General features: G+C 34.4%; 1 long non-coding RNA gene across 1 annotated transcript; it reads left to right on the top strand.

Annotated features, from left to right (window-relative positions):
* Positions 1-1,563: 1,563 nt before the first annotated feature.
* On the top strand, positions 1,564-7,323 carry LOC149200819 (uncharacterized). The gene is made up of 3 exons (XR_016253384.1): positions 1,564-1,698; positions 7,056-7,142; positions 7,236-7,323. It is a non-coding gene; the product is annotated as an uncharacterized LOC149200819 (long non-coding RNA).
* Positions 7,324-7,697: the final 374 nt, after the last annotated feature.

The following is a 7,697-nucleotide window of genomic DNA, read 5'->3' as shown; positions in this document are numbered from 1 at the left end:
AATGTATAATATTTCAAATTCTTTGAAAATCCGTTTTACTGAAACACAAATATATGGCCATCGATGACATGATCGGACGATAGATATTCTATCCCACCTTTAAATTCAAATCCTCTTGGTAGTTTGGCGCCATTGCGCGTATCCCTCTCAACGAGCTCAGTAGCTCGCATATGAACAATCATGGTTTGCAATCGCATAAACATTGCCCCAAAATCGATCCACGAGCCACCAGATCTCTCTCTGCACGACTTCCAACAGTTCATTTGCGTTTCTTCGTGGTCAAAACGATTTCAGAAAAGGTATTTTTCTGCAAGAGAGTGCTAAAATTGCAAAGCGCCATTATTTTCTTGTCACCGTCGTGAATCCTCTACGCCTTGTCCTAATGAAATTATTTAGAGTTCTTGATTGGAAAAATTTTCCATATTTCAACTTTCTGGAAATATTTCATTAAATAAGCTACCATATTATCTAAAATAAATATGAAGAAAGAGGCCGTGCTCAAAACAATGTTTTAAGCAGCAAATTTCACAAGGGTTATTTCTGGTTCAGTTATTCTAAGCTTTCAATGGAAAATTTTGACTCTATTTTGGCTTACAGGCAAGATTTCATAAACTAACGCTCTCTATAAATGGACTAGACAAGGTTGTGCTCAAAATTTTGTTTAAAAAGTGGCAGAGTTTGGGAAGAAGTTCTTTAAGTTAATGGATCAACATTCAGATGCATTTTGAGTGGTTTGATTGAATGATTTCTGTCTCAGTTCCGCACATTTAAAAGTTTTGGAGAATGGGAATTGATAATTCTAGTATTTGATGGTGTTCTATTCAAATTACACAGAAGAAGATAGAAAGCTAGGGCTTTTAGAGGCTAAGCGTACACAATGGCACAATCTTTACAGGTTTTCGTGAGATTTTTAAGGCAGGCAAATAGGATAGAAAATTAGGGATTTCACTAAGCCAAGAAAGCTAATGCTACATTCTTTACAAATTTACTTCAGAGTTTTGAGACTGAACATTTTTGATGTTCAAGTGGTTCGTAGATATCTCCATGCGGTTTCCATTTCCATGGAACGAAGAATTTGATACCTCAACATGAAATACTGTGCTCCGAAGGGTTTTTCCTTCCAGCTCATCTTTGTGTAATGGAATAGAATCGTTAATGCTCTTTAGTGTCTAGAGAAGTCAAAACTAATGGATCAGGAAGCAGGGGATATTGGAATGGTTAGTAATTGAGTGAAACACTATCCTTCACAATATAACAATGTAGAGGAAAACTCATGGTACATTTTTGTAGTTTTGGTCAGATTAGGCCATCCAAGCACGCCGTTAGAGATTTCAGAGAGAAGCTCTTTGTTTTCTTTAGCACCGGCTGAAGGGGAGAACTTTTGCCACATTCCGGGGTCATCTCTGTTCATTATAGAAGGAGGTCTTATAACCTGCTCCAAACTGCCAGTTTCTCTCTTTGAAAGTTTGTATTGAAAACCAGTGCTGGGTCGAAGGTTTACTCATATGAAGGATGCAGAAAATGAGAGTCCTTTAGTGAGTCCATGAAAAAGGCTTGGTGAAGATTTGGGGCAAAATGATACCTGCAATAGAGCCAACAAAGTTCCAAAATTAGAGCCAACCTCACCAATTAAAATCTGCAAACAACCTGGAATCCTATCTTTAGGACGAGATTGTTTGAAGCACCCCGAAAACTCAAGTATGTTATTACTATGCTACCTTTCTATAGACTGGAATTATTTCTTTTATTACTGAAATATCTGTGATATATTCCTGGTTCAAGCAATTGAAAGATAGACTTGATTTTTCTTCTAGTTGATTATGAGACTCTGTACTCAAGGTCATAAAAAAAAAAAATCCAAAACTTTTTAGCTAGTGAAGTATAAGTTCCTGAAAGTTAAATAGTAACTATCTCTATCCAATTACCCGCTGTGTAGGCAGGCATATCATTGATTTTAGCAAGCCTTAGCATTTTCCTGTCTACCTGGATAAGGAAGCAAAATACAAACGAATAACTATCTTATCCCTGGTTGAAACGGACAGGTAAAAACCATTGTTTCCTTAAATTAGTTTCATCTTTTACCCCTATAATAAGTTATTGTGTCAGGTTTCTGAACTATTCCCTGACACACATGAAAGTCACATGCAGTTTCAACAACGGTATTGATAAATTATAACAAATTTTTGTACAAGAACATTCTTATAGTCGTTGCCTCTCAATGCCAAGTAGATGTTGGAATGAGAATTTTGTCCAACCATCCAAAATAGTAAATACATAGCTCCTCCTTCTTCCTTAGTCTTATAGCTATTGCAATATGACTAACAGAGCAAAGATTTAACCGTGTCCTTAACATTAGCACTGAGATGATATACACTAAATCCTGCCATAGTCACTCTAGCTCTCCATTTTCCTGTAACTTCATACCTCTCAATCCTTTCTTCTCCCTCACAAGCAATTATGTTCACTGTGTTGAACTCGAATAAGGCATCCTCTCAAGAGGGGTTATTGGCCCACATAACAAAGGCACACACAGCAAGAGGGTTATTGAGCCTACACAATGAGGGCATACAACACAAGAAGGTTATTGAACCTATATATCAAGTTTTCCTAGGTTGGAATTAACCACAAACCTAGTTTCAAATAAATCAAATTAAATATGGCCTTACCCATAATTACAGGTATGATACCTACAAATGATTTGGGGCCACACGTATAGATACACCAATAAATTTCAACCACAAACCTGTAAATTTCATTTTCCTTCACACCATGCATCTAATTTGTATTCTGTATGAGAATTAACAAAGGAATCATGCTCTTTTTCCTCTTTTCCGCTTTCCACAATATTTGCTGTTTTTTTTGGTGAGTTTTCCATGTTCTAGATCCCACTTCGTTCCCACACACTCAAATTTTAGTTGCCTTGCTCTGCCACAATAATAATGCTTCAAATTCTTAGTTCTGGATTTACTTATTCTTATTTTTAGATTTGCTTTAAACCGCATCTTTACTTGTAAATTGAGATGTAAACTTAGAGTTGTGTTTATAGATTCAGAAATAAAGTTGAGTTTTTGAAAAGTTCTCAAATGAGAGGCAATTTAGGCTAAGCACAACCATACCCTTTATTTTCCTCCCTTCCTATGGATTATAATTGATAATCTAATATTTTTTAACTTCATTTGATTCTCTGAAGTTGATTCCCTTCCTCCATTTTCATTAAAATCATCATGTTATAAGGCAAAACGGCATACCTTTATATGAAATTTTGCCAGCAAAGAGTCCAAAATTAAATTTTGGACAATTAAATTTTCATGCAACTAAGCAACATTGCTTTTTAACAATACTCTTGGTTCAACATTTTTTGACAATGGTCTTGGTTCAGTACTTTCTTACGAGCAGAGCCCTCTCCATTCCTTCAAGCAAGAGTGGTCTCCTTGGAAAGACAATAAATCTAACCATTTCAATTTTTTCATAATGTAATACCTTGTACCAGATATCTTTGGTTTATGCCTTCTAAAATCTTGGATACCTCATCAATTTTTCCCTTAGAGAAACACTGTTTTACAGAGTCAAAAAGTTAGTTTCACAACCTCTTCTAATTATTTTGCCTTCTAATTGTAATGATTTTTCCACTTCACTGGTCTGAAATAGAGCAGACATTACTTCTGTGTATACTTTAACATGTACAGAGGATTTACAATCTATCACTTCTTCAAGAACGTTTTATGCCTCAATTTTTTTTCCTACCTTCCCAAGATGATGCATGCCATAGATAAAACTTGCATGACTTGGAACAACACGTTCCCTAAGCATTTTGTTCAGTATCTGGGCAGCGGCTTGAACTTTCTTTGATTTGCAGCAAGCTTTGATGAGTGAATAGTACAGAGCATATGTGGGTGAGAGACCCTTTCTAATCATTATCGCCAGTTGATTCACTGCCTCATCCACCATACCCAACTTGCATAGGCCTCCAATGAATGTCCTATAGCAAACTATATCAGGATTTAAATTTTTTCATCTCCATTAGATAGCTCCTTGCATGGTCCACTCTACCAGTGTTGCACAAAGCATTGATCAATGCATTCAAATGGATTGTCCACTCCGAGAAAGGATTGTCCCTGATTTTAATATATAGTGTGACAAACCGTATGTGACAGGCAGGTGGAAAACTTTTCTCGCAATTGACTAAGCGACATCCTGCGAGCCAGACTTGAGACGGAAACCCTCGTCAGAAGTATATGCTTGGCTCTTTTCCAAACAAATGAAGAGTCAATGAGGTTTTGTGTAATCACTTCTGGTATCGTATTGGGTTATTGTTAGAAGCGATAATTGGATTCGGATTCTCATCGAGTGAGTTGTTCTTCTTTCTCAATTTGAGAGGGTTTGTTTGGAGGGAAAAACGAAAGAGGACATACAAGAATAGTGAGGGGAAAGATGCAGAGGAAGAGGATTGAGAACATCGCCAGCAGGCAGGCTACATTTTCCAAACGTAGGTGGATTGCTGAAGAAAGCTTACGAGCTCTCGGTGCTCTGCACTGCAGAAGTTGAACTTGTGATTTTCTCCCCAGCAGGAAAGCTCTATGAACTGTTTTTTAGTGCAAATCCTACTATTTTGATTCTAATAATCATGGCTATGTAAACCTCATGAGATTCTTACTAATAACCCCGGTGGTGCAAGCCCTAGTAAGCTCGATGTTGAAAAACTTAGTGTAAAACCTCCAACAACAACATAATCAATACATGATGTCAAAAAAAATGGAGAAGCATCCAAGGTTCTTAAGCAATGATGTAATGAATGAGGTGGAGAAGCATCCAATGTTATTGAGCGATGGTTAGCTATACGAGGAAACATGCAATGTCATATTCCTTTCATTTTCATGGATATAACTTAATATAACTTTCTTATGTAGAAAACATGGCTTATCTTAGGCTTAACCATGCATATAAAATACCACCTATCATCTTCATTGAAAAGAGAATGGTGTCTTTGTTCCTAAATATCAGTGATTAATCGTAGGAATGGCTATTATTCTCTATCAAACAAAATCAAGGACTAAGTAATGAAGATCTTGGTCGAAAACAAAACTTATGATTATTAACTTCACATTAAAATTCACTTCATCTCTGCCACCTTCAAGGAAATCTTTGTTATCCATCACCATATTGATGTTGTGACTTGGTCCTTGAAAAACATTCAGCATGCTTGATTCATGGAAACCTTCAAGTTAGACAGTATATGTCATGCTAACTTGCAATAGATTGGTGTGAGGTACATTGAGGCTCTCAGGGCCTGCCCTGCAGTTTTCCCTCATGAAAGCATAGAAGTAGATTATAACCAGTTTCTTAGGAAACCATGAATCCTTTCTAGCCTTGACATCTCCGTGACCAACAAGATATACAACTCCTGATAATTCAGAACACTTCCATAGTTCCAAATGTACATCACAAGAAGGAAGCAGGTGGCAAAAACCATTTATCCAACCATTTTCCCCCACTTTCATCAAAACTGTAGAAAATTAAATTAGCTCAGTTGATCCAAATAGAACAAGAAATCCAATTTAAAAGTATATAATATTTGTTTTATGATTTTTTTTACAAATTTTGTTTTTGTTTTTGTTTTTTGTTTCTTTTTTCTCTACATTCGGTTATTTTTCTGTGTTCTCTCCATGTGATTTTTTCTCACTAGTGAACAATCATGGTATTAAAAACTCGATGATGGGATAATGTGTTCTATCATATCTCAAGCTATTCCCTCGCCGTAAACACTCTTAAATGATCATTTTCATGGTATTAAAAACTCACAATGATGGGACACTGTGTGCTACCATATTTCAAACTATTCCCACACTTTTTAGATGTAAACACTCTTAAAATTATCATTTTTAAATTGCCTATAAATATGAACTTTTTATTACTCTATGAATAAACCATTAAAATGTTATAAATAAGATATATGAAATAAAAATTCTTAATTTCTTTTTTATTATTATGTAAAGCCAAATTATGTTGAATTGTCAAAATTTAGACTTTAAAATTGTTAATATTCTTTTATTATATAAAGCTAACCTCTCCTAACCCAAAACATCACTTAAATCAATCTCTTATATCATAAAATATTCTAAAAAGTGAGATTTTATATTCTTTTCAACTTTAGTATTTTGTCAAATATTAAGAAATGCGAAACATAATATATATGTTAAAGAAGAAACATATTATATATCTTCAAGGAGAAACATATAATGGTAATGCAAAGTTTTAAAAGGTATGTGATCCTTAGGCTTATTGGAGAGTATATAAAAAATTTCACACCTTTTTATGAGATATGGGAGGAAAACATATTAAAGATTTTTAATAAATATAAAATTTCCAAAATGATGCTAGTTACGTGTGATTCTTTTTTCATTATTTGTGATTATGAAAAATGAAACTCAATGTTTTTTCATTAGTGCACACATATTTCATTATATAATTGCATATAGAAAAATCATTCCAGAGCCGATAACAATAAAAGTGAAGAATTTATGGTCCAACGTTATATTTAAGGGAGATGTTTAAGGATGACGTTTGAATTTTTTTTTTCATTTTAAGACATTTGGAGCAAATATTAGGAAGGACTTTGAGAAAGGATTGTCCTTGATTTTCGAAAATGGAGTTGTTCCTTTCCAGCCATATGCCCCAAGTGACCATCAAAGGGAGAGCTCATATGTTTTTTGGATGTTTTCTTTATAGCCATTTTTTTACACATATCCATAGAGTCCCCATGCCATTGATGTGAATTACTTGTTCGGTTTTTTTTAACCAAAATTTTTAACCAAACAAGAAAAATTAAAAAAATGCCTCAAGATCAAAGACTGAAACAAAGACCTATTGACATACCTTTTAAAGTATGGAAATAACTTGTAAAATCATATGAGAAGTTGGATGCACAAAGAAAAGCCAGCAATGAGAGCATTCAGGTATTGAATTTTTCATTAAACATTATTTAGAATGTATTAATACTTATAAGTATCTTAGACATGTATTTGTGTGAAAATAAATTGAATTGGTTTATGTTTAAGGACAAGGCATCCAAGGCGAGGTTAACCAAGACAAAAGTCACTCATCGTAGTGGCCAGAAAGGTTTAAAAGCACTGATAACAACCTTTGTAAGTATATTACACATGTGATATTTTTTTAATAAATTTTGTACTAGAAGAAAGTCATTGTTATCTAATTTCTCCCTATTTACTGATTGATAGGAACTAAAATATGGAAGACCTCCAAATCATTTGGAAAAGGAGGTGCTGCAGCAAAAGAGATGGGTTGAATTTGTTGTTTGGATGAACTTTATGGTATGTAATCTTAGTTGGATTTCCAATATACTTTTAAACCATATCTTCATTTTATTTTTTAGTACTATTAGATATTATATCTTACCTCATTTTATGGTTAGCATTGTATAACAAAAACATGCGTTGTGTTATGTAATTAATACTAACATGTAATATTGATTTTTTTTGTCAGAATGCTATAGGTAATGATTGCCAAGACGATGATACAAATTATGTTCAACATATATCAGGAGATGATGAGGATGAGGATGAGGATGATGGTGGTGAAGGAGGAGATGATGATGATAGTTGCGGTGTTGGTGATGATGTGGATCAGAGTAATGAGGATGGTCAAGAGGATCATGAGGATGATCTTGGTGGTGGTAGCTA

This window comes from Pinus tabuliformis, chromosome 2_1, assembly GCF_031772625.1.
Source record: "Pinus tabuliformis cultivar Carrire ecotype Pingquan chromosome 2_1, CPIR1, whole genome shotgun sequence".
NCBI lineage: Eukaryota > Viridiplantae > Streptophyta > Pinopsida > Pinales > Pinaceae > Pinus > Pinus tabuliformis.
Note: the sequence above shows the minus strand (reverse complement) of the source record. Positions and strands in the feature narration are given on the sequence as shown.